Genomic DNA, 26,246 nt, shown 5'->3' on the forward strand with positions numbered 1-26,246 from the left:
TAGAAAATACATTTTATTTAAGCTTTTCCTAATGAAAAAGTCTTAAAGTTGGCACCCAGATGGATAAGAATTGGTGATCTGGAAGATTCACTTATTTGGAAGGCTTTATTCCCTGATGGTTTAGGCAAAATGAGTAAAAGAGTTAATAAGTGTGATAGCAGTTCAGGACAGGGAGAAGTCAGTGTGATGTGGAACAGCTGAGGAGGAGCTTAGGGAGAAGGAGAAAGAAAGGAACACAGAGCTGGAGTTGGGATTGTTGTCTAGTTCACCACCTTCATTTTACAGAGAAGCAAAATGAATTGTTCATTTTGGCACAGCTGCCATTTGAACCCAGGTCCTCTGATTGCAAATTCAGGACCTTTTTTTTTTCTACTGTATCATGGAAGCTGTGTCCTAGTACAGTTATAGTACTAGAGATTAAATTGGATGTAATTTACCCAATAATGATATGCTGTTATCTTTTTTTTTTAATAGAAATAGGTAGGTTTTTCTTCTGGTATGAGTTAAAAGGGATCTAGTCCATTTAAAATAAAGAGATCTACAGACCTTAGCACCAGGGATTCCTAACCTTTTTAGTGTTATGACATCTTATCACATTTATAGTCTTATTGTGGAGTGCCAGGAGCTTATTTTACCAACCCAGAATCACATATTCTCCAAGTGGCAGACATGAGACTTTCCTGCCCTCAGAGTTTCCTTTCTATTGCTTTGTTTTCAGACCAAAGTTCTTATTATAACCCAGATATGATCTAGGAGGCATATAGAAGAGTCTTGCTCAATATCTTCCTCTGAAAGAAGGCCCTTAAAAAAAGCATCATTTCCCACTGGAGGACCTGTAATTGTCATGAGTCTGTCCCACTGGTGTAACACAAAGAAAGAAATCCCATAGAGAAGAGAAGAGGGGGAAAGAGGTTGGGCAGAACAATGAGAAATGCCAAGTCCCTTGGGTTTTAACTAAACTGACAGTAAAATTCCTGGGAGGAAAGACTAAGATAGCATCTGTCTTTCTATCTCAATGCTTGCCAACATAGCTTGTGCCTTTATTTTATCTCTGATATTTCTCAAGCATTTAGAACACGGGTGTTCACTGGGTAAGAACTTTAGCTCTAAGTGATATTGCTGGTAGCACCATCCCAGGATAGGCTATTTCTGTCTTCAGCAGAGTGGTTGGCAAGCAGGGGCCATTACAAGAGGATACGCTTAACTTAGTATCTTTACAGTATTGCATTTCTGCGGCTAGTGCTGGCCCCGAAAAAGCCAGGTAAGCAGAGTGTTGCTTTTTCTCTGATTGGCCAACCTAGGCAGAGAAGCAGACGTACTCACAGACAAAGACAGACAGACAGACAGGCAGATGTATATCTTGAATTCAGTCACTTGGATAACTATGTCAAAACGCCTATAAAACCATGAAACCAGTGACACGGAGAGACGTATGGGGATGGACAGCAAACAAAGATGGAGGGAAGGTTGCAAAGGACAATAGGAAATCAAAAGCTGTTTTTTATCCTCTAAACCAGGAAGAGGTGGGCCAGGAGGAAGAGGCAGTCAACAGTAGTAAAGTAGGATTGGGTATACAGCAACCTGATTTTGTTGCTGTTTGGGGGGGGGGGGAAGTGGATCAAATTTGCTCTTCTGCTGGTGTCCAGAAGGCTAATAAATTGTGATTTCTTTGATGGTTGATGTACTGGGAGAGATGATGCACTTTTGAAGGCAATGGGAAAAGCATTTGTATCATGATTTTTATTTCTTCTCACATCCAAAAATCATGGCATTTTTACCATTATTCATAGTTCACCTGACCATGTTCTACATAAGGCCTTTTGTCAGTCCGATTGTTAGCCATTCCCTCTGAAAATTACTTTGCCTGTAATTATTTGGGTCTATGTTGTTTTCTCCAAGAATAATAGAAGGTCCTTGAAGGCAGAGATAGTTTTCATTCTTATTTTTGTACCCCCTGCACTCGCCATAGCATCTGTGGTTGGCTGGTGCTTCATAAATGCTTGCAAAGATGACTTATTCTTGCCAGAGGAAAGGTGTGTGCTGGGTCTGTGTCACGTGGAATGCTGTAGTCATTGGCCAGTCTCCATCCTCTCATACTTTTCTCCTCCTCCCTCTCTCCTCTGCTCCTTGTCAGTTATAATCCTTGTGTTGAGCCCAGAGATTCTTTTACTTTACTTTCCTCCCTCTCTTCCTGGTCCCTTAAAAAGCTCTGTCACTTAGGAATGATTAGGGACAGATGAACAGAATGGGTTTATGTCATAGAGACTAGAGCTTTGCCAAGTGTGCTAATTAATGTGCACCTGCTTCTTCTGGTAGACTTGGTACTGGTTCTAGAGTCAAAGGACTGGGGTTCAGATCCCACCTTTAACACTTACTGAGTCAATTAATCCCTCTGGGCCTCAGTTTATTCTTCCCTAAAACGAAGGCATCAGACTAGAATCGGGGGTGGGGAACCTGTGGCCTCCAGGCCTGACCTCTGAGCCCTCTTCCAGCTCTAAATATATGGTCCTGTGATCTTCTGATTGTACCACCTGTTTGGGGATATATTGGAAAACCAAACTATTTTCTAGTTCTCACTAGGGCTGCTACTCTATAAAGCCTTGAATACTTTACCAAGGGACTGGGAATATAGCACAGACAAGAGGCTAGGATGCTAAGAGACAGTTCTTTTCCTCGGTGATGTTAAATCACTATTTGTTATAATTCTTTGTTTACTGGTGGCCTAAATTACCTTTCTCTGTTCTTTGATCTTCATAATTCTTCCCTCACCCCTTTGTTCCCACATATCCCCACTAGCAGTAAGATCATACAACTCTGAAATTCCTGGATCTGTGGAATCCTGGATGCCTTCCTCTGAAACAATTTCCATTCATGAAAAACTGCCTCATGTGCACTTAGGAAGAACAGTAGATCATAATGTCCATGTAATTTGTTCCTCATCACAGCCATAGACTTATTACTGATGAATAATGTAATACTGTTAATGTTTCACAAAGGTTATGAATTGTGCTGAGTCTCAGTGGGGAAACCAGCAACTTTTTTAGCAGCTACACCATTCTGTTTCCATGGAATTGTAAAGATTTTTGAACAGCTTGCTCTATATCCCTGAGCTTTTTTAGCAAAGAATATTTAAACAAATTGAAATACAGAAACTATTAGCTGAATGCCTATAGGAATCTTATGCAGATGTTTATTCTGACTGTTATTCCAGGCCGCTGGTTTGTTGGTTTGTTTCATTTTGTTTTGTTTTTACAATGTGGTAAATATGTTTGGAACAGACTTTCAGGTTGTGAAGTAGATTTGTTCTTGTATTTCTTAGAGAATAGCTTTGACTTCTGTATCTGAGCATCTATCTGCACTGATTTGATTTTCATCCCCCCAACAATAATTCTGGCCAATTCCTAGAACCAATTTTGTATTTCCTATGGGGTGAAGGGGAAGGGAGGATTGGCTGTCAAAGGGAGAACTTTTTTTCATAGACTAGCCAAGAACTTCCACCATTCATATCATAGATTCAGAGCTGAAAGAGACCTTAGAAGTCATCCAGGCTAACCTTCTTTTTACACATGATGACATTAAGGTCCATTGAAGTTAAGTGACTCTCTCAAGGTTACCCAGGTCAAAAGGGTAAGTGGGATAGCTGGAAATTTTAGCTCTCCTCTTCAAATTCCAGCTCCAGAGCCCTGGACTTCTCTACCAAACCAGGCCCTGCTGGGAGATTGTGAAATGATTCGTCATCTGCTTCTAGTAAGTTTGGTACAGTAAAATTTTGGGGGGAATGGCTTTCTTTTCTAGTGAAATACACAAATACAAGAAGAACTTAGTTTTCTTATGTCATGGAGGTTGGCCTGGTGTGGGAACTACCTCCCATCAGTGCAAAACTTGTGATTAAATATTAAGGTTTAGTGATTTGTTCAGGTTCCAGGATTTCAACCCAGCTCATCTGGATTAGAAGCCCAGAAGCCGATGTACTATGGCACTCAGCTTCTGAGTTCTAAAAGAAATATGGTCCTTTTTTTTCTCTTGTAATCTACCAAAGATGTCTCTCTAAAAAGACGTAAGGTACTCCCTTACTTTCTTCAGTGCAATTTAAGTGGGGTTTTGTTGTTGTGTTGAACTACTTGTGTTTTAATTAGAGAAATGTCTAAATAGTGGATATTGATATTATTCATAGAAATGGCTTTATGATGTTAGCTACATGCATAGCTGCACAAATAGGCAAGGATTGTACAATCTGGGCAAAATGGGGATAGTTTGCTTTCTTTAATGTCCCCTGGGTCCATTCTCATTTTACTTATCCAGATGTTTTACTCCTTTTTATGTTTGTAGATAGTACACTGAAAGTAATGTTTACTCTGATGCTTACATTAATGTGGGCTCTACTCAGATGTCTAGAGCATGAGAAATGAATTGAATCTGGACCTCCGAAGGAAAGTGGAATAGGAAATGTTGAATACAGCCTACCATTTGTACCGTTAAGGACTTGTAATGCACAATACATTATTTTTTCCAATTACACACAAAATACCATTGGTAAATATCTCAATCATTTGAAAACAGAAATGAATCAAAACTGTATCGTGTCTCTCAGTGGGTAATAATTAACATTCTTGTAATTTTTCATTGTGCTATGAAGTGTAGTTTAAATGGTAGGTTAATAACAAACTTTGCAACAGGGAAATGACCATACCCGTACCTGAAAAAATTATGAGTCGGCATGTAGAAGTGAGACTGAAGATGGGAGAAGACGTATTTGGGATTAATCAAATTCAAACATGAGTATTTCTTGATATTTTATGTCTCAGAGCCCCCAGTGCCATCCTTGTATGTGAGATGCAAAAATATCATCATCCCTCTTTCACTTACTACTTGAGTATGACTTTGGGCAAGTCAGCTAACCCCTTTGACCCTGAGTTTCTTCAAGGCCCTAGAAACCTCAACTGAGAAGTTGAATATAGTGTCCTCTGTAAGTCCAGAGCATGCTCAGAAGGTCAATGAGTGCTTGGACTAGTAGGAAACCCCTCCTGATGAAAAGTGGCAGGTAGCACAATGGGCATTAACTGCCAATCAGGAAAACTGGTTTTTAAACTTGCTCTGACATTCCGGCCTCTGAGTCTCAGTTACTTCTGAAGTAAACTGAGTAAGTGAAAAAAAGGATTTATTAAGTGCTAAGCACTGAGAATGGGCAGCTAGGTGGTGAAGTGAATAGAGTCCCTGGCCTGGAGTCAGGAAGACTCATCTTCCTGAGTTTAAATCCAACCTCAGACACTAGCCCGTATGACCTTGGGCAAGTCACTTAACCCTTAACTTAGCCTCAGTTTCCTCATCTGTAAAATGAGCTGGAGAAGGAAATGGCAGACCACTCCTGTATCTTTGCCGAGAAAACCCCATATGGGATCCTCAAGAGTCAGACACAACTGAAATGACAATAAACAACAATAAGCAATGGAGAAATAAATATAAAATGAAGAAAATCCCTGCCCTCAAGTAGCTTAGATTTTAATAGAGGGAGCCAACATATATAGGAGAGAAATGATAGCTTGGGAAGGGGGTTTTGGTCTGGGAAGGCCCAGGGATGGACAGAGCATGCAATTGTCACCCCCTTTCCTGTAGAAATCACTGTTTCCATATGGCATATGTTAGGCACTGTGCAAGGAGGATTGCATCATTCTTTCTATATCCTAAAGGATCTTATATTTTAAGACAAACTGATTTGTACAGATGAATGTCACCTATGGTGCACACCGAAACAACTTTGAAAGGTAGTTTCAACTGTTTCTTTTCAAAGCTTGAACCCACCCACCACCACTCACCCCAGGACTTTCTACTGCCCTTGAGATTAACCCCACCTGCCCCCCCCCAGTTGATAACTTAGATTCAGAGCTGGTTCATAGATTTAGAGACAGAAGGGACATTTGACATCCTTTTGTCCAGCCACAGATGAGGAAACTAAAGTCCGGTTTGATTAGGTGACTTGCCGAAACTCACAGAAACAAGATTTGAACCTGGACCCTTCAACTATGAATTCGGTAGGCTTTGCTGTGTATTGTTTCTATGTCTTCTCTCTTGAATGTCAGGCTACTGGTCAGTTTCAGAGCCACTTCCTTTGGCTGCCATATTTATTTCCCATGTTTCTGTTAAGAGCTTCAGATAAAGCAGGATTGAGCTTGTCTGCAAAATTCTGTTGGTAGTAAGGCAGGTGGCTCACTCCAGCCAGGTCAAAAGCGAGGCCAGCAATGATGGCCTTTGGGCTCAAGGACCCTCAGCATTTCCCCGCAGGGGCAGCGGGCGGCTGCAGGCAACAACAATAGCTAACGTTTACATGGTGCTTTAGAATTGGCAAAGCACTAGAATTGCAGCTTCACGAACTATTGCAGCTGAGACCCTACTAGAACAATGACAAATGTGCCTCTTCTTTCTGACCTTGTGGTCAGTATAGACAGGTGTTATTTAGGTAGTAGTCTCTGTTCCTATCTCACAAAAACACCAAGCAATAAATACACCCTTCTACTCTGTGCCGGACATTGTTCTAAGCTTTGGGGATACAAGACGAGGCAAAAGACAGTGTCTGCCCTCACAGCTCTCACAGCAGAATGGGGGAGATGACGCGCAAAAACATATATAGAAAGCAAACTATGTACAGGATAAATAGGAAATAATCAACAGAGGGAAGGCACTAGAACTAAGAAAGGGTGGGAAAAGCTTCTGATAAAAGATAGGATTTTAGGGGCAGCTGGGTGGCACAGTGGATAGAGCACCAGCCCTGGATTCAGGAGGACCTGAGTTCAGATGCCTCAGACACAGAACACTTACTAGCTGTGTGATCCTAGGCAAGTCACTTAACCCCATTGCCTAAAGAAACAAACAAACAAACAAACAAAGGTAGGATTTTAGTAGGGGCTTAAAGGAAGCCAGGCATGGGGAACATCCTGAGAAACTGCCTGGAGTGTGGAGGCCACAGAGTGAGAATTTGTAGTCTTTCCTTCCTCACCTTGTTTGTTTCCTGGAGACTTTGGGGAGATTTTCTTGCCTCTCCCTAATCAGTAGCTCGGATACTTCTGGTCACAATCCATGTTACACTGAGGAGAAGGGCCAGTAAGCACTGTGACAGTCTGATCCACTTTAATTGGCAAATAAAAACGACTCCAAGCAATGGAAACCAATGAACAATTCCAAACAAAATCAAAACCTTCTTTGAACAGAAGTTATACCAAGCGTACGATCCCCTGTGTTGGCTGTTTCTTCAGGGATGCCATCAAACATTTATTTCTCATGGGTAATTAGGTGCTCCTGACAATGTTTTTGTTTTGTTTTAACAGAAAGGGTATCCTTGAAATGTCTTCACCAATATGACATATACATCCCATTACATCAGGTGTCACTTGACATGAAACCAGATGCAGTTCTAGGCCTGACATTCAGCTGACTTTTGTTTATTCAGTATGGAGAAACTTTTGTTCCCTTGCCCTATAAGGCCTCTACCATGAGAGATTTTGGGAAAAGGTCACCCAGATAGTAAATAATTCTGGTTTCTGCTGAGCTTTGAAGTGGAAATGCTCCCAGAACCTTTCTTCTGTCCTTGCCATTTAACTGGTGTGCTCCAGTCAGTCATTCTTGGTATTAATAAATGGTGTAGATCAGAGATGTACCCATCATTTGATTCTTGGGAGGCTCAATCTGAAAGCAAAACCATGTCTTATCTTTGTTTTGATCCTCTCCCTGCATTCAGGGGATCGTATTGTGAACCTCTCAGAGAAAAAGAAATACAGCCCAAGGAAAATCTGGTTAAAGAGCTAGAGAAAGAGGAATCCTGATGGAAGAAAATTCCACTGTGATTTTTTTTTTCTGTAAAGTAGTCTGATCTTTGAAAAACACATTTCCTTTCATTGGTAGTGAAATATCCAAATTCTGCTCAGTATATTTCACAATAGGACCTCGGAAAGCAATATGATGAGCCAGAATAAGGGGAGTTTAAATTTTTGATGCAATCCTCTGCTTGGGGAAAGTGATAATGCAGCTCAAATAACAGAGAAAGTATTTTCTATTGCAGAGCAACAATCAACATATCATCTAGGTATATTAATAATTTCACTCCTAAACTTCTCAACAGGGAGAGCATGGGTCTTAATAGCATTGTAAAGATCCTTAGGGCAATTGAAAAACCAAAAATCATTACTTTCTACTGATAGACTTTCCTTTCCCAGAGGATACTGAAATATCTTGGGTAATGTAGATTTATTGAAATGCTTAGATAGGCACTGCTCAGATCTAACTTTGCAATAAAATCTCCTCTCTGGCAGGGTTACTTTTTAAAGATTTCAAGTGGTCTGTGTTTGAAAGACTTTGTCTCTGAGAAAGTAGCTAATAGGGTTGAGATTGGTATAAAGTGATAATGTCCAGATGATCTGGGGCATCAGATAATGAATTTTGTGAAACTCCTCTGCAGTCAAATGATGGAGCACTTAAAGGCCCTTGTGGCTCACGTTTTTTTTTTCCCTATCCATGACTACTTGTTCCAGTTGGGTAGGTTGTTTTGGTTTTTTCGTTTGTTTGTTTTTCAGCCATTTCAGTGGAGTCTTCATAATCCCATTTGGGGTTTTCTTGGTCGAGATACTGGAGTGGTTTGCCACTTTCTTTTTCAGCTCATTTTACATGAGAGGAAACTGAGGCAAACAGGGTTCAGTGACTTGTCCAGGGTCACACAGCTAGTAAGTGTCTGGAGCCAGATTTGGCCTCTTGAAGATGAGTCATCCTGACTCCAGGCCTGGCACTCTATCTGCCATGGGTAAGTTGTAGGAGACACTAAATCGACATTGAGATTGTAGCTGGCAGGGAACTCCAGATTCTACTTCTGATGTAGAGTTCCTTCCCCCCCTCCTTCCCACTCCCAGATTTCCTCCCTATGCCTGACTGGTTTTGAGAATGAGCTGGAATAACTCTCAGCTCCTGTTAACGGTCACTCTTACATCACTGGAACAATTTTCAGGCTCCCCCACGGACACTCGAGAGCACAATGGGCTTCTCAAGCTGTGCCCAGCTAACGATCTCCCGTCTGAAAAATGTCAACAGGCCCAGAGTCCCCGCCAAAATGTTCCTGTGGAGGAGCTGCTTCAGGTTGCCATGGGAAGATATTACTTTTAAGTAGCATGAAGTGTGCCCCTTTCGGGACCTAACTTCCATCAGCTGGAGCGGGGCTCTGCTATACAAGTGGCTTTTTTGGTTACAGGATAAGTAGGATTCCAAAAGTTGCCTCCTCACCTACTGTGGCTGCCTCTGTGCTAAAGAGCCCTCCAAATCCGTCCCCAGAACACTGCTGAACAAAAGAGAAGGGGGAACTCAATCAAGTAGCTCCAACTGGGTAGTTTATTCCTCGATGAACAGGAGTTGAATTCTGCTGTAGTCTCTCTTCTCTAAGACTCTCCAAACCTAATAGGACAGGTGGGTCCTCAGAGGCCCTTCCTCTTTAACAGCCCACTTCTTACTGCAATGCTTGGAGGCATCTACGATTTCATCATTGTGGGTTTTCTTCTCTCCCAGCTGCTCTCCTCACTCACAGGACTTTTCCACCTTGCTCCCATGCAGGTACTTCCTTGTCCCTCTTTCCAGTTCCCCTTTTTACATATTGTCTTCCTTCTTTAGAATGTAAACTCCTTGAAGGCAGGGAGGTGTTTTGTCTGTTTGTTTAAATTTATATTCCCAGCAATTAGCACAGTGTCTAACACATAGTAATTTTTAAATAAATGGTTGTTCCATCTATCTATCTATTACCAACATAGATTGCCATCAGGTCTTTGCCTTTGTAAATTGCTTTTTCAAAAAGAAAAATCAGCTGGTGGCCACAACTTTGATGAAGCTTTTCCACAATTAGTAAGGCTAATCCTCACATGTCAGACATATTCTATTGTTGGCCATGAACCTGAAGTCTTTTAGGGCTGTGCAGTAAAAAGATTGATGACTTTGGAAGCACGAGAGTCCTGAGTTTAAATTCCAGCTCTGCCACTTACTATCTGTGTGACCTTGGGCAAGTCACATCAGTTTCCTTGATCCTCATTTTTTTCATGTGTAAAATGAGGGAGTAAGATTAAAAGGCATCTGAGGTCCCTTTAAGGTCTAAATATATGATCTTCTGAGACTATAGGTTGGTGCCACACCATAATGAGGTATTAAAATAAAACTTGGAGGTAGAAAGCACGGTGTCACCTAAATAGAATCAGTTCGGGTGAAAGGAGAATGTATACAAACGGCAACAGGGTCATTATTACAGAATTTTGAGTCATTCAAATCATAACCATCTGAAGGATTTATGAAGTGTCAGGCAGCCTGTGTAACTACAGATAGTAGTGTTGTAAAAAACACATTCAATAGGCATTCCTGTCCTCTGGAAACTTATGTATATAGTCTCACAGCACTGACACATCTAGGCATATCATAGAAGGGCATCCATGCAAATAAAAGGATTTACATTACATACAAGCAAAAGGACAGGGGCATTTTGTGGATGTGTGAAAGGGAGCCTAGGAGCTGTTTTGGAGTAAGGTGATCTGATAGGGTATGTGTGTGAGGGGAGGGGAAGGACAAGCAGGCTCAGGGTCAGTGAAGCTGTTTGCCCTCTAATTAGTTAGAAAATTCTTCCTGGAGGAGGTAGATTTCCCGGAGCTTTATAATATTATGTAGGTGACATCACCCACTAATCCCTGTATTTGGAGTCTGATCAACTCTAGCCTGCAGGTACTGACAGACTTATCTTGCCCCAACTCCCACCCTCATGACTTTTTTCAAAATACCTTACCATGCAAATAGCTTTTAAAAATCCCCAGAGAAATGAAAGGAAGGTGGAGAACTCCAATGTATTACGTGCAGCTGCACTGAAATGATCGCCATTTTCTTCTTTCCCTGTGCTTAGGTCCTAGTGGTCAGTCATAGCACCACTTACAAATCATGATATTGTCCGATAGTCCTAGATAGTAGAATTCTGTGCGAGAGTTTCGATTCACCGACCTCCCCTGGGATTGTGTTTTTCCTTCCCATTATGGAGACTGAGGCTTCCTTTTCCTTAAGCGGCTAGATGAATGGTAGGGACTGTTTCTTCATGGGTAAGATGGTTTTCAGAGCTTAAGTAGAAAATAACCCTCCCAGACTTTTCATCACAGCCTCAGCCTTTCACAAGTTACATACCTACCTTTAAAAAAACCTTCTTAATTGCTCTCTATTGCTTGGCAGAGAGATCTAAATGCCACTTTCCTAATGAAAACGTCCATATTTCCTCCTTGTCCTCCCCATTAACCCTACCTCCCCCAATCAGAAATTTTCTTTCCCTCTTGCGACTTCAGCTAGCACCTTGCACTCTTTTGATGTACTTAACACCATCCAAATAGTTATTGGAGGTGGTTGTTTATATGGCATATCCTCCTATGAAGTTGTAAGCTTCATGAAGGCTGGGGCTGGCTTTGATTGTCTTTGTCTTTGTCCCTCTCTCTCAGCATCGAGAACAATGCTTTCTGTGCACATAATAGATGCTTAGTGAAAGTTATTGAATTGAACTGAATCAAATTCCCTGACTTCCAGTCAGATCATTTCTGACCACAATACATGGTAGAAAGAGTACCAGAAGAATTGGACAGTTCATGCTCCTTCCTCAAAAGCCCTGGTCTTCTATTTGTTATTGCAGCTTTTTTGTGTATTGACTTTCTTTCCAATCCTCATCCTCAAATTAGGCTGAGATGTATATAATGACAGGGATCATATCTTTTCTAAAACTTTCTCTCTCTCCCAGAATATACTACAGTATGTGGCATGCAGTGGGTGCTTAATAAGTGTCTTTGAATTCAGTTGGCTGGAGGTCAGAAAGAACTGAGTTTTAGTCTTGATTCTTATACTAACCAATTGTGTAATCTCAAAAAAGTCATTTATTATTTTCTGGGCGCCAGTTTCCACTTCTGTAAAATAAGGCACTTTCAGTCATTCCCTCTGTTTGTTGCTGCACCTTGCTACAATCTTAGCTAAACCAAAATATTCCAAACAAGTTCATTGCATTGGCAATTCAGGAAAACTGTGATCGTGATTGCTCCAAAACCCAGGGTGCTTTAGGATGTTCTGTGTTCACTTGAGTGTGTATGCCTCTTCCCTGGGTCAAAGTCTTTTACTAAGTTTTAAGTCAGAGCAAGAAGAGGAAGGAGCCAGACTCTTAAGTGGAAAAGGTCAGGAGGGAATTAGGGAGAAATCAATGAATCCATTTCTGAGCATACAACTTCCAAGGGGAGGGACCAGGGCCCTGACTCTTATCCTACCAGGTGAAATACTTTTGTAGCCAGGGGAGTACTGGAATACTCTGAGAACTAGGTTGGGCCATGTTTCTGCATCTGTTAGATCTAATTGTTTCTTGTCTTTTACAGGGCTAGTTATGTGAGCCAAAGATAACGCACAAAAGAAGGGTTTAAAAAAAATTTGAGGGTCTTTTGGGAAGTCACTTTGACCCAGAAAAGATATTGCTCTGCAATATTACTTTGTTCTGGCCTATTTCTCCTAATTCGAATGGCATCATAAAGCATGAAGCTGTGAGGTGGGAGATTACCTCCTATTCCTCACATGGTTTGGTTCTGCCGTTTGCTCAAATGTCCACAATCAGACTCATCATCTTCTTCTTCCTCCCTCCCCTGACACATACAGACATACCTGCTGCTCCTCCTCACTTCCCTATTTCTGTTAATAGTAACCTGCACACATACCTCCACCTCTAGCTTCTCCTACTCAACTAGGCTCTAAACCTTGAAATCATATTTTATTCCTCTTTCTTTCTCTTACCAGTAACCTCGGGCAAACATAATCGCTGACATTGTATAATTCTTTAAGGTTGGTAAAGCACTTTTAATCATTATTTCATTGAATTCTCATAATAACTTATGTGTGATGTCAATGCTATATGTACCATATCATTTAATTAAAGGGAAATTGAGGCTGAAAGAGGGTAAGCAACTTGTACCTGGCCCACAGAGGCAGAATTTTAATCCAGGTTTCATATAAATCTAAGGCTGAGTATTTTTTTTTCTCTACTATATCATAGCACTACCCTCTGGACAAGTCACTTAACTCTGTGGGGTTCTGTAATCTTATTAGTGAAATAAGGGGGTTAGACTAGGTGATATCTAGCTCTAAACTTATGACCCCATTATTCTTACTCTGATATCCAAACAATATTAAATTATGTTGCTCCCATCTCTAAAATATGACTTGAGTATTTCATATTCTTTCTATTTCTGTTGTCATAATGAGGTTCCATTTGACCAGCCTATAGTCTCTTTAACTGGTTTTTTCCAATTTCTTCCCCTTCTAATCCATTCTATACATCCCCGTCAGGTTGACCTTCCTAAAGCAAAGAGCACATCTGGACTCCTTCGCTCAAAATACTTTTGCTAATTCCCCAAGGGCTACCGAATAAAAAGTCCAATGTCCTCAGCCTGTCATTTAATATCAGTTGTTGTTGTTGTTCAGTCGTTTTTTTCAGTCACATCCAACTTTTCATGACCCCAATGGGGATGTTCTTGGAAGAGATACTGGAGTGGTTTGTTATTTCATTCTCCAGTTCATTTTACAGAAGAGGAAACTGAAGCAAACAGGGCAAGTGACTTGCCCAGGGTCACACAGCTAGTCAGTGTCTGAGGCCATCTTCAGAAAGATGAGTCTTTATGACTCCAGGCCTGGCACTCTGTCCACTGTAACACCTAGCTGCAGGGTAGTCATACCATATTTAATACCATAATATGTCCCCCAAATATATTCACAGCCTAATATATTCCCTACATTCCAGATCAATAAGTCAACAACATTTATTAAACGTTTACTGTGTGCCAGGCCCTTTACTAACTACCAGGCATACAAATGCAAGCCAACACAAAGACAATCCCTTCCCTCAAAGGAGCTTAGATTCTAATGGAAGAAGATAGTACATGAAACAGTGCTGAAAAGTGAAGACATAGGTAGTGGTCCAGAGTGTAGGAGACACTCACATGGTGGAATGGTGGCGAAGTCCAGGCAACGCAGGATGGCTGGTTGAGGCCCTTCCTCGAAGTGGAGGTTCCCTCAGTGGGAGAGGGGGCATTAGAGGGTGCTGAGAGAAGGCAGCTCAAGTCCTAGATCAACCTGCTTCACTGCTGCTGTTCCCTCTTTTTTGTATCGTTTCCCCTGCCCATCCATCAAAACCCTACTTGTGTGTCAGGGTCTGTTTCAAAGACCTTCTCCTTCACGGACCCTTTCCTGTTTCCTCCCTGCAAGATGTGGTTTCTCCTTCATCTGAGTCTCCATAGTGCATGGCTTTACCTTCTCTAATGTTAAGTATCCTGTTCTTCCTTTCACTGTTCTTATTCCCTTAGATTGTAAGCTCCTTGGGAGCAGAATCTTATTCCCCTACTATGTTGCAAACTGCTTGACAACAAAAACTGTCTTCCCTAGTATGGTGCCTTCCTATTAGTCCTATTCCCTTGTATATGGGGGAAAAGGCATTTAAGTAGTGCCTACTAGGCACTTTACAAATGTTGGCTCCTTAAATCCTTACAACAGTCAAGGCAGGTACTTTATTATCCTCATTGTGTAGTGGAGGACACAGTTTGTAAATGTCGGATGCTAGATTTGAACTCGGGTCTTCCTGTCTCCAGGTCCTGCACTTAATGCCACCTAGCCATCTAGATATTTGTACCTAATAAACACTTGGGTATGATTAATTTATTGAACTACCTGTCTTGCTCTTCCCACAGTACCCAGGACAGTGCCTTACATATAATAGGTCCATAACTAATATCTGTTGAATTGCTGACTTGAAATGTACAGAACTAAATTTTGATGGTGTTTGCCTGCCTTTGTTCGTGAGAGTGCAGATGTGAAGTTATTTATTCCATCTGCACCTAAGTGAATTTATCTGACTACTTCCTGCTATTCTTTTGCTCTCCTTTCTTTCCCCTTATTCATTGTAAATGAATTTGAAACTCAAGTCCAGTTATTGCAGCAAGATTTCAAACGGAGAATAACAAGGTTTATCTACAACTGTTAAGACAATTGATCCGTTTTTATATTTACCATTCCCTTTCTATGAGAGAATAACCATCTTGATTCAAGTCATTGAGTATTTAGTAAGTCCCACTCTGGGTAGCTCACTGTACTAACCATTGGGGGGAGATACAGAGTTCAGATAAAACATAGATTTTGGTCCTCACAGAACTTACAACTTATCATGGAGAAAGATCAAAGGAAAGTGTTTACCCTTTAGAGAGAAACACTGTTCTTTCCTAGTTGATTATACCTCTTTTGTTGTGAGGCCTCTTTCTATCCAATCACATCTCGAGAAGCCTTTTCCAAAGCCAAGAACCTTAACTGAGTAGTCAGGAGATTTAAAACATTTAGAATAGTCAAATAGAAAAATAAATGATAACATCAGATGTGCAAAACAAAAAGTATCCTATAAGGTCTGCGAGTTAATGGGGCATCACTGGCCTTGGGGGAGGGGAGGAAGAGAAATAGAAAACTTCATGGTAGAAGCGACATATGAGTTGAACTTTAAATGAAGGGTAGAAATTCAACTACAACAACAATGACAAAAAGAGGGGAGAAAGTGTTGGAAACGGAAAATGGAAAGAGCCCGGGGAAAGATACAGAAGTGGGAACGCCTGAGGGAGGTTTGAAAGACAAAGATTTTGGCTGCAGAGCAGAATAGATATTGGGAAGTCGTAGGAGATAGGCCTGGGAAACTCGGGTGGTGCTAGATTATTGGAAGGATAAGTCGGTGACATACTGTGGGGTTAAATGCCAGGCAAAGGAGTTTGGACTTTACTCGGTAGACAGTAGGGGCCATGTAACAATTTTGAGAAGAGAACAGATAGGCAGTGATGTATGCATAAAGATGACTATTTTGCCACAGTATGAAACATGGATTAGAAAGGAGAAGAGTGGAGGTGGTAAGATGTGACAGGAAGTTATTACAGTGCTGCTAAATCTAGATTAGTATGATCCCCTGACTGCTAGTATTATTCAAATTTGTGCTACATATTTCCATTGGGTTGGAACCAATTACCACATTTAATAATAATTAATAATAATAATAATAATAGCTAACATTAATATAGCACTTACCATGCGTCAGGTGCTGTGCTAAGCACTTTATAATTATATCTCATTTGATCCTCACAACCACCCTGGGAAATAGGTGTTGTTATTATCCCATGTTACAGATAAAGAAACTGAGGTAAACAGACATTAAATGATTTGTCTAGGGTGAAGCTAGTAAGTGTCTAACGCCAAATTTGAACTCGGGTCTTCCAGACTTCAGTGCTGGCACTCTCTCGAATACACGTGACCACTTTAGGAGATTCATTATTTGCGTTCGTCGTTGAGACCTAGCTGTATTCCAGCCAGATGGTAAGGAGGGTCTATCTTAGTGTTTGGCAGGGATCACAAAGAAGGAAAAATGGATACAATAGGCATTACTGAGGTGTCTAAGGATCGATTAACTGACTAAGAAGTAAGGGGGACAAAAAAGTCAAAGAAATAAAACCATGGTTTCGGATGTGGAAGACCGAGCGGTTGTATCACTAATGAAATGTTAACAACAGAAGAAGGAACAGATATCCTTAAGCAGGTTGAGTTTGAGGACCTAGTGGGATACCGGTGGAGATGTCTCATAGATAGTTCAAAATGAAGGTCTAAAACTCATAAGAGAGCTTCAAGATGGAATTGGAAATTTAGTAACTATTACTCAAAGCATTATCCCTCAATGAGATTGACAAAGGAGAGGATGCAGAAAGAAGAAAGATGAGGACCAAGGACAGACTTTTAGAGAATACCCACCTTTGAGGGTAGAAGATGAGGAGTTTCCACAGGATACAGAGAAATAGTACTTAGAGGAGTAGGAGAAATTAGAGAATATGAGATTGCTGCAGACTACCCACTGAATCTGGTGATTAAATTATTAGTGACTTTTGAAGGAGCAGTTTCAACAGTGGTGGAGACTAAAGCTAGATTTCAGTGGGTTGAAGAGACCTTGGATGAAACAGAAATGGAAACACCAAAGAAAGATACTTTTTTTCTGATAAATTTGATGATGAAGGGGAAGGAAGAGATAAAACAATAACTATCTTTCCCATAGCACCTAGCACAGCGCTTTGCTGGAAGGGTCAAGGAAAATATTTTTTAAAAAACAGTGAGTCATCAAGCATTTATTAAGTGCCTGCTGTGTGCTAGGCTCTGTGCCAGACTCTGGGCAGACAAATACACATATAAGTCGGGCTTTGCTCTTGACAAGCATATAGTGTAATGGGGGAGGCAACATACAAACAACTGTGTGAAAACAAGATATATGTAGAATAAATTGGAGATAATCAACAGAGGGAATGCACCAGCATTAAGGGGTATTGAGCAAAGCTTCTTGTAGAAGGTAAGATTTAGCTGAGACTATGTTCTAGGCACTGTGTTACCCACTGAGAATATAAAGGCCAATGTGAATGAGTCCCTACCCCCAAGGAGCTTACATTAGAATAAGGGGAATAGAGCACTTATCGGGGAATGGGGACCAAGGAAGGCTGATTTGTCATGAGCAGTTATAGGAGTCATAAGCAGAGTCACAGGACAGTTCCTTGTCACACCCTTTTCCTAGCAATTGTGGCACTGATCTGATGACTGTTTCCAGAATAAGAGCAAGAGGTGGGAGGGGGAGGGGGAGAAGAAAAGAAGCAGACTCTGGGTTTATGCCCTCCTGGTGTCCTGGTGGGTGGCTATATATGAAGCATGGTCTGGAGTCAGCTGGATAGAATGAATTACAATGATGACTCACTCCCTCACCAATCGGTATAGTTCAGATGCAGGCAAGATTGGTAAAATCAAGTGGATTCAGTCCTACAGGGTGGGGAGGCATGGTCACTGAAGGTGCACGTCTGGAGGTCATCGTGTCTGGGCGGAAGAAAGTGGACTTCAGCAGGGTGGAAAGCCCTTCTGGGGAGGCCCTGATTTCCTGGAGAATTTCTGGATAGCTTATGTTGGGCAATAGGGACCAAAGCTATCCACTGAGAATTATTGCTCCCACTGTACCATGCTGTAATCACATCTATTACTCTGGAGCTCCTCTGCACTGTGCATCTTCCCCACCCCCACCTTTGCTGCTCTGCAGGAATAATGGCTCACATTTTTATAGCAGTTTATGGTTTACAAAATGATTTTCTTACAACAAATCATATGAGGTAAGTGGTGCAAGTATTATCATTCCCATATTTTATGGATGAGGAAATGAGCTTCAGAAAGGGTAAATGATTATCTCAGGGTATCAGAACCAGGGTATCAGAACTGAAATTTTCTTGCTTCGCCTCAGTACTGTGTGTTCTGTGCCTTGCTGGACACACCACTTTCTTCCCCTTCCCAGCTCTCCCTCTGACATCCTTGGTTTACGTTGCATGGTGAGATTGCAGGTGGGCGTCCCGATGCAGTTTTTAACATTCACCAACAATATCCTCAAGAGACAGCTTGCTTCCTTGGGGGTGGTCCTGCAGGAGAAGGCAGAGAGGTTGTGGTTAATTTACTGGATTTGGAAGGATTTTGATTGTTAACAAGCACAAAAGTAACTGGATCCATCTCCAAGAGGAGATACCAGGCAGTACATAACAGTACCTGTTGTACCAGGCAGGAAGACGTGTCCGGACTATTTTTTACTTATGTACGTTTTTATCAGAGTTATTAATCAATGGGGAAAATGGTTGAGAATAAAACAATGCAATTAGGCCTTTAAGCCTTGGCAAAAGTTGGCCCAAACTAAAATCTCTACACTACTTGCTTGTTTAGGGACGAGTCAACAATAATGGTGATTCATTAGTTACCCATTTCCTTAGCCCTAAGAAAAATTCTTCCTTCATAAGCTATTTAAGACTTAGGCATTTGATGTTTTCTCTTCATGTTTAAACTTCTTCAGTATAATCAACACAGATGATAATCTCCCAAATAAACAATGCTCCAAATTGGACTTTTCCAAGACCATTGGTATTGAGGCTTGTTCAGAGCAGGCATTATTTATTACCCAATGAACAGAGAGTAGTTAGCGTATGTTTTTTAAAATGATCAATTAAATATAACAATCGTTTTATTAAGAGCTTGCACTCTACAGAACACTGTGCTAGGGCTGGAAGAAAGGCAGAGTTTAGATGGCATGGCTCCTTCTCTCCTTGAGTTTACAGTCTAGTAGGAGATTAAGACACCTACACAACAAATACGTGAAAAATTAATTAATGAGTTAACTATCACAATTTACCATGAAACTGGGCAGTATCGCCCAGTGATAGGAGATTGAACTCCAAAGATGAAGGGTCAAAAATGTGACTTGGAGGCTGAATCTTCTATATATGTCAATATTATTCAACCCCTATTCTTATTCCCCCCGTGCACTCTTATGTCCTAACTCCCACAGGAACAGAAAATCGCACAAGGCCTCCAGTGAAATATATGATACACAAACTCCTGAATGGCTATGCTCCCAGAAATACAGTAGCCTGAGTCACACAAAGTGCGAGGAAGGAAAGTAGAGAAAAATCCCGGAAGTGAACTACTGTGCACTTCCTGAAACCTTGCTTGTCGTTCATGTCCTCACTCTCCCATGCGAAATGAAACCCGCAGAAGAGTTTAGCCAGCATAACCAGGGTGCCCCAGCGCTGAAAGTAGTACAGAAATAGATGAGACTCCAGCTGGATCCAGGTATGAGTTCCTGATGCTCACCTCCAGTGTTTGGCTTCAGCTGAGGTCCTCGTGCGCCATGGCCATTAATCATGCTCATATCTTGTTGCTGACAATTGTCAAGAAGAAGTTTATATCGAATCTGAGAGGGAAGCTTGTTAGCGACTGAGGATATCAAGGAAAAGTTACTAGAAAAGGTAGCTTTGAAATGAGGGCTTCAGAATATGGGTAGGAATCCAAAATGTGAAGAAGGGCAAGGGAGGGTGGACATTCCAGACCTAAAATGTATCCTGACCAAAGGCAGAGAAGGGTAAGTTCATGTTTGTGGGACACAACCAGCCATTAACTAATCAGTCACATTTGCTTCTCTGCATTGCCAGCATACCTATTCAAAACAAAATTTCTGGTACTCACTGTCTCATCTTCTGGCCTGTTGAAGCTGCCATGTGTTAAGCAATACCAAAGCAGAGAATTTCCCATTTTCTATAATAAAATGAAAAGTAACCATTCTTCTGGCTCTTGATCTTTAAACGTAGAGAAATACAGAAAATATACCTTTCTTGAACACACTTCCATTTCGTGATAGCAGCAACCGGGCCTCCCTAATTTTTAGTGGAGAGTTTGAAACAAGCCATTCCTCCTAGCCTCTCGGTACTATATATACACAAATTAAAATTAAAATGCTGTTTCTCAGCACACTGGTAAATCAGGTACACTAAAATAGGTCAGTGCGAGCGTTTAATGACAGTTGCCTCTAATAGCATAATTATTGAGGCTCGACACCGTGTAACCATTTGTTACATAGTTGTTCGTAGTTAAACTGCATTATTAGGTGATTTCATATTTATGTAAAATAAGAAACATTAATTACAAGTACATTAATTAAATTCAGTAAATTTGTGGAACTTAAAGGGGAAAGATTATCCCTCTTAATCAAGCAGAGCCATTTGCCTTCTAATTTGCTATAGAGTTCAGGCATCACTTACCTACAAGGCAGGGTGGTCCATATACTTCAGTTTCTTAAGAAACTTGTATCTGTGCAGCACTCTATACTTTTAGAAGCAGCTTTATGAGCATTCTCTCATTAGATTGTTCATGACTGTATGAGGTGATGACAAGTATCATCATCTCCCCTTTACAGAAAAGACTAGAGAGGTTGTGGCTTGCCCAGGGTCAAACAATGAGATATTAACAGAGCCAACACTAGAACTGAGCTTTTCTGACTCCCAATCCAAGAATTGTTTCCACTGGAGCCATAAAGAGGAATTGTGATACCTGAGGCAAATGCAGCTGAGGAGGAGTGGGGAGGTGGTGGAGCAAGTCTAAGGTTTTGCCACCTGTGTGCTTAGTTGAGGCAGATTGGAGATAGAAATCACTGAGAGGAGGAAGCACTTGGAGAACAAGGTGTTTGAAGGGACTGGGGTGGAGAGGACTGGGAGCAAGGTCTGACTTAATGGTGGGGAATCACCTGGAGCTCCATAGAGGAAAGTCCCAAAGTTCCGGACAGAATGGAGCGAACTCTAAAGGAGACATTGACGTTGTTGAATGATACTGGTTGAGGTAGGATCTGAAAGGGTCAATGAGAAGCAAAGTCGTGCCAACTTCTCCTCCTCCTCTTGTGTCTCAAGGGGTGTGAGAGGGTAAAAATAGCAAGCCCTAGGGCAGGTACCAAGAGATATGATGTCTTCAGAGGAAAGATAGGTTTCAGTGAGCACCAGAAGGTGGAAAGAATGGGAGACAAAGAAGTCTAGGATGAAGAGGAATTTGTTAACCCTGAAGAGAATTCCAGGTGAGAGTGGAAAAAGAGGGCAGAGGAGAATAGTAACTATGGTGGTTGAGTTGAATAGGAATGAAAGGGTACGGGAAAGTATCAGGGGAAAGGGTATTCAGAAGTGATGGAAGGCAAGTGGACTGCAGGAAAGATGGTCAGATGAAAGGTCCGGTTATTGGAAGAGAGTAGTTAGCTTACCCCAATCCCCTACTTAGCTACCTCGAACTGAGAGAATCAAAGGAAGAATCTTTATCGTATGTGCTACTCATTAAAGATTCAAATACCAAAAATCAAGAGAGTCCTTGCCCTCAAGAAGCTTATGGGAGAAATGGGAGAAAACAAAACATATATGGGAAGAGGTGTTTAGAAAGGAGAGTTTGGGTGTGAAATGCCATAGTTATGGTGAGTAGAGTCGGAGCATATTTGATTAGCATGTTCTTTCCCAGAATGACAGTGTGAATATGATTATTGATCCTAGTGCTAAAAGGGGAAGGGTAGGGAAGGTGTTGAAGCATCTTCATTTGAGCATGGTGATGGCCGGAGAACTGCATTCTGGGTCAGGCTAGATATGGAGAGCTCTCACTAATCAACAGTCCCGGTATCCAGGGCAAGAGCCAGCATTCCAGGTTGGAGGCCTAGGATAGAGCAGACTGGCTTAGCATGAAGATTACCAGAGCCATCCGACAGTGGTTCTTTTGCTATCTCCCTGTGTTCCTCCTCCCCACTCTCTGTCTCCCCCCATCCCCGATACATGCAAGAGCACAGGTCAGTGGAGGATGTCTGAGGCATGGACAGAAGGTTCAAGACCATCGATAGCAGCACCCGGGACAAAACCTGGCTGATCAACCCTCTGGTCTTCTCATTTTTAAGTGGTAGCTAGGGTGATTTCTCTTTTTGGTTAACTCCCTCCTAGTCTTTCTTCTAAATTTCTCTACCAGTTAGTCAGTGATCTATAAAATGAACGTCTCAAAGGAGATCACTAAGTACTAAAGTAACTGTTCTGAATCCTTATGTTCATTCATTTCAGCCGTGTCTGACTCTTCGTGACCCTGTATGGGGTCCTCTTGGCAGATACTGGAGTGGTTTGCCATTTCCTTTTCCAGCCCATTTTACAGATAAGGAAACTGAGGCAAAAATGCTTAACTGACTTACTCAGGTTCATGTAACTCCTGAGTGTCTGAGACCAGATTTTAATTGAGAAAGATGAGTCTTCCTGACTTCAGACCCACACTGTGCTACCTTGCTGTCCCAAATCCTTATGTAAAGTAATGTAAATCCTTAGGTAACATGATTAATTCTGTCCTGAATTTTTGTTTTGAAGCTAATATTTTTATATAGAGAGAAAAAAAGCAGTAATAAAGGGCCAATCTCACAGCCAAAATTCAAGTTGTACCCTTGACGTGCTGGCTGTGTGATGGTGAGCAAGTGACTTAAACCTCTCAGTGCCCCAGTGGGTTTCCCTGAAGCTGTGGATCTGCAAAAGTGGGAGAAGCTGCCACATGAGGACTTCTCCAAACTGCTGAAGTTACTGATCAAAAGCTGGCTGTTTTTTAAACCAGATTTCCTTGAGATGAGACCCTTCTGCCCCACACATATTGTTTACAGAGTTCTAATTAACATCATAGCAGTTTGTTCTTCACAGGGTCGAAAGAAATCCTTCCATCTCCTAAAGAGTGCCAGGCAACAAAACTCTTCCATTCTGGAGACCCCGAAGGAGTCGAGATTGGAAAGATAAGATAGTGAAGCACCTGTACTTAACTGGAGGCTGGTAGCTACCTCACTGGGCTAGGAACCAAGCTTGGAGTCAGGAAGACCTGAACTCAAGGCCTGCCTCTTATAAACACCCATTCTATGACTCTGGACGAGTGATGTAATCTTTCAGTGTTCAGTTTTAGAGCAGGTACAGATCCACAATGGTAGATAGGTTTTCCTAATTGGGATAATAATAACAATAATAGCTAGCTTTTACTTAGTGCTTCAAAAGATTTGCAAAGTGCTTTACAATGACCTCATTTTGTCTTCTCAACAATCCTGGGAGGTAGTCTTTTTTAAAATTATCCCGACTTTATAGATGAGAAAACTGATGGTGAGGGAGATGAGGAAGTAATTTGCCTAAGTTCGCACAGCTGGTTAAGTGTCTGAAGCCATATTTAAATCTGACTCCAGTCCAGTGCTGTAGCCACTGCACCACCTGGCTGCCCCAATAAAATTCCCTACTCCAGTGACATCCCATGTCCATTCCTCACCAAAGAAGTCTTCTTGCTTAACAATTGTCTTTCTCTCCTTTCTCTCCTATTCTTTTCCTTCTCCCTCTCATCACTGTCCCTTCCACTTTCCACCTCCATCTCTCCCTTTGTCAGAGTAGAATGGGTGAGGAAGGGTGTGTATAGAGGAAATGGCATGTTGCTTACAGGAGAACATAATGAGTAGAAATAAGTATTCTTTCATCTCCTCCTACTCTTTTTCTTTCTTCACCTCCCCCGTTATGCCGTTGGCCTGCCAAACACTTTGAAAACCTTTTTTATTTTATCATTGACAAACATTGACAAACACATGATTCATGGAAGGAATCTGACTTCAACTCTGTCTCTACCACATAGTACCAAGGGCCATATTCCCATTTCATACTATGTACACCATCATAGAACTCTCGTCACTATGAGGAAGCCTTTCAGCAAGAAAGAGAGGGACAGTTAAAAATGTGGAGCAGGCAATGAAATATCCACACTAGGTAAAGTGGAAACACAGATCTTAGGACTCCAATAACTATAGAATAAATAAAATCTCTTACACTGTCCCTTTGTATACTAGGTGAGTGTGTGGTCTAAAGATTAAGGCATAGATAGAAAATTACTGCTTGGAAGAGAAGAAGGAATTCTCAGTCTAGTAACTGACTCAGCTCATTTGCCCTAAAGCAAGTCTCATAACTACCTAACCAGTGGGGATAATGATCCTACATGGTCGGGGAAAGGGGAAAGAGGCATGAGAATGAACTTATTGTGTCGAAGGGCTTGAACGGCATCTAGGAAGTCGGCTGTTATTACATAGTTCTCTGCCCACCTCCACATTTTTTTCCTACTAATATCAGGCAGATGAATGGTAACTGGTTAATAGCATTTTTGCTCAGGAGAATACAGCAGCAAAATAAAATATAGCAAAGAGTCACATAAAGTAGAACGTGAGAGCTGAAGGGGACCTTGGAGAGATACTTAGAGAGAAGTGTCTATGTTGACTTACCCAGGTCACCCAGATAGTAAATCGGGGGGCCAGGACTCAAACCCACAGTGTTGACCTCCAAGCCCCATGTTCTTTGGACATTATCACATCACCTGACTGCACTTGAAGGCGCACTTGAAATCTATAAAGATGACCATGGCTATTTTTCTCTTTGTTTTCTGGGAAGGAAAGAAAAATCCAGAAGGTAATTTCCGTTTAGAAATGCGCACTTGGATAAAGCAATTCTCCCAGGTTTTAATTCCTTTCAGTGTGGTTATTATTGTTACTCATTCTCTTTTCCAAAGCCAGTATATCCTTGATACATCTTGTTTTCCTAAGCATGTTTCTGTGGACAAGGAACCATAGAATGTAGATTACACCTTTTGGAGATAGTCTGGCCACATAAGGAGACAAGTAGTTGAAATTTGTGTCAAATTGCTTGTTTAAATGACTTCAGCCATCTCCTTAAAGCCAAGACAGCAGGGGCTGAGGATTTTAAAAGTTGGCAGGGGCAAAATGACAAGGCACAGGCAGACACCTGGTGAGCTGCCAGCTCTGACTTAAAGCTTCAAAAAATAAACTTTCTCAAAGGACACAAATTAAAGTCGTGTTTCAGTGCCCATTAAAACAAAATTATAGGCTTTAAGTTGCATACCCAACTACTTTCACTTCCATTAATTTTAAAATATTGCATCTTACAGACTTGTAGGTTCATTCTTACAGTTGTAAGATTAGGCAGTGTGGAATAGCAAATGAGAAATGGAATGAGAGTAACCAGGTTGGAATCACAGTTCTGCTCCTTACTGAGTATGAGGAGCTCATGTGACCTTGAACTAGTCCCCCATCCTCTTTGAGTTTCTGTTTGTTCGTTAGCACTTGGGGGTATAATGTCTGTTAATAGATGGTATGTCTTGTGCTTGCATCAGGCCCGTATTTAGGAAGGGGCTTTGTAAACTGCTGTGAGCCGTGTGAATGTTTCTCGTGCTACAAAGAGACATTTCCTCTTGGCAGACTTTGATTTTGGGAAATGGGGAATGTCATCATTGTGTTGTCTCCACAGGTATAGAGATAGAGTTGAGAGCTTTTGTCTTTCTTCTCCTTTTCCTTTAGAAGACAGAAGTAGTGTTGGTAATCGTTTAAATTAAATTGAATGAGTCAATCAATAGGCATTTATTAAGCTCTTACTGTGTACTGAGTGAGCACTGTTCTAACCAATCGAGAGTTTCTCCAGAAGATTGCTTTAATGGTGGCTGACTAGAGAATACCAGATTCTTTCTGTTAGTTTTGTTTGTTTTGTGTGTTTCCTGGACCTGTGATTTTTATTGATAAGAGAGCTCCTGTTGAGTGTAAGATGCAAGCCACTTGTGGACATTTCTACTGTTGGAAGAATTAAATATCTTACAGAACATCCATGTGGTACTTAATTCACTTAATTCATTCTTTTTCTCTTCTTTACGGATACAACTCCATCAAGCTCTAAATGGTGAATTCTACTCTGCTATCTCCTTTCGCTGTCGTGTGCCATACATTTTCTTGTTGTTGGAAAAGGGTTTAGGTGATTCCACTG

The 26,246-nt window shown here is 41.3% G+C and overlaps 1 protein-coding gene across 1 annotated transcript in view; it reads left to right on the forward strand.

The window, feature by feature from the left end:
- Window positions 1–26,246, forward strand: part of TENM2 (teneurin transmembrane protein 2) — a 376,176-nt gene that overhangs the window by 62,893 nt on the left and 287,037 nt on the right.

The sequence above is a fragment of the Phascolarctos cinereus genome, unplaced genomic scaffold, assembly GCF_003287225.1.
Source record: "Phascolarctos cinereus isolate Bilbo 61053 unplaced genomic scaffold, phaCin_HiC Scaffold_2;HRSCAF=192, whole genome shotgun sequence".
Classification (NCBI taxonomy): domain Eukaryota; kingdom Metazoa; phylum Chordata; class Mammalia; order Diprotodontia; family Phascolarctidae; genus Phascolarctos; species Phascolarctos cinereus.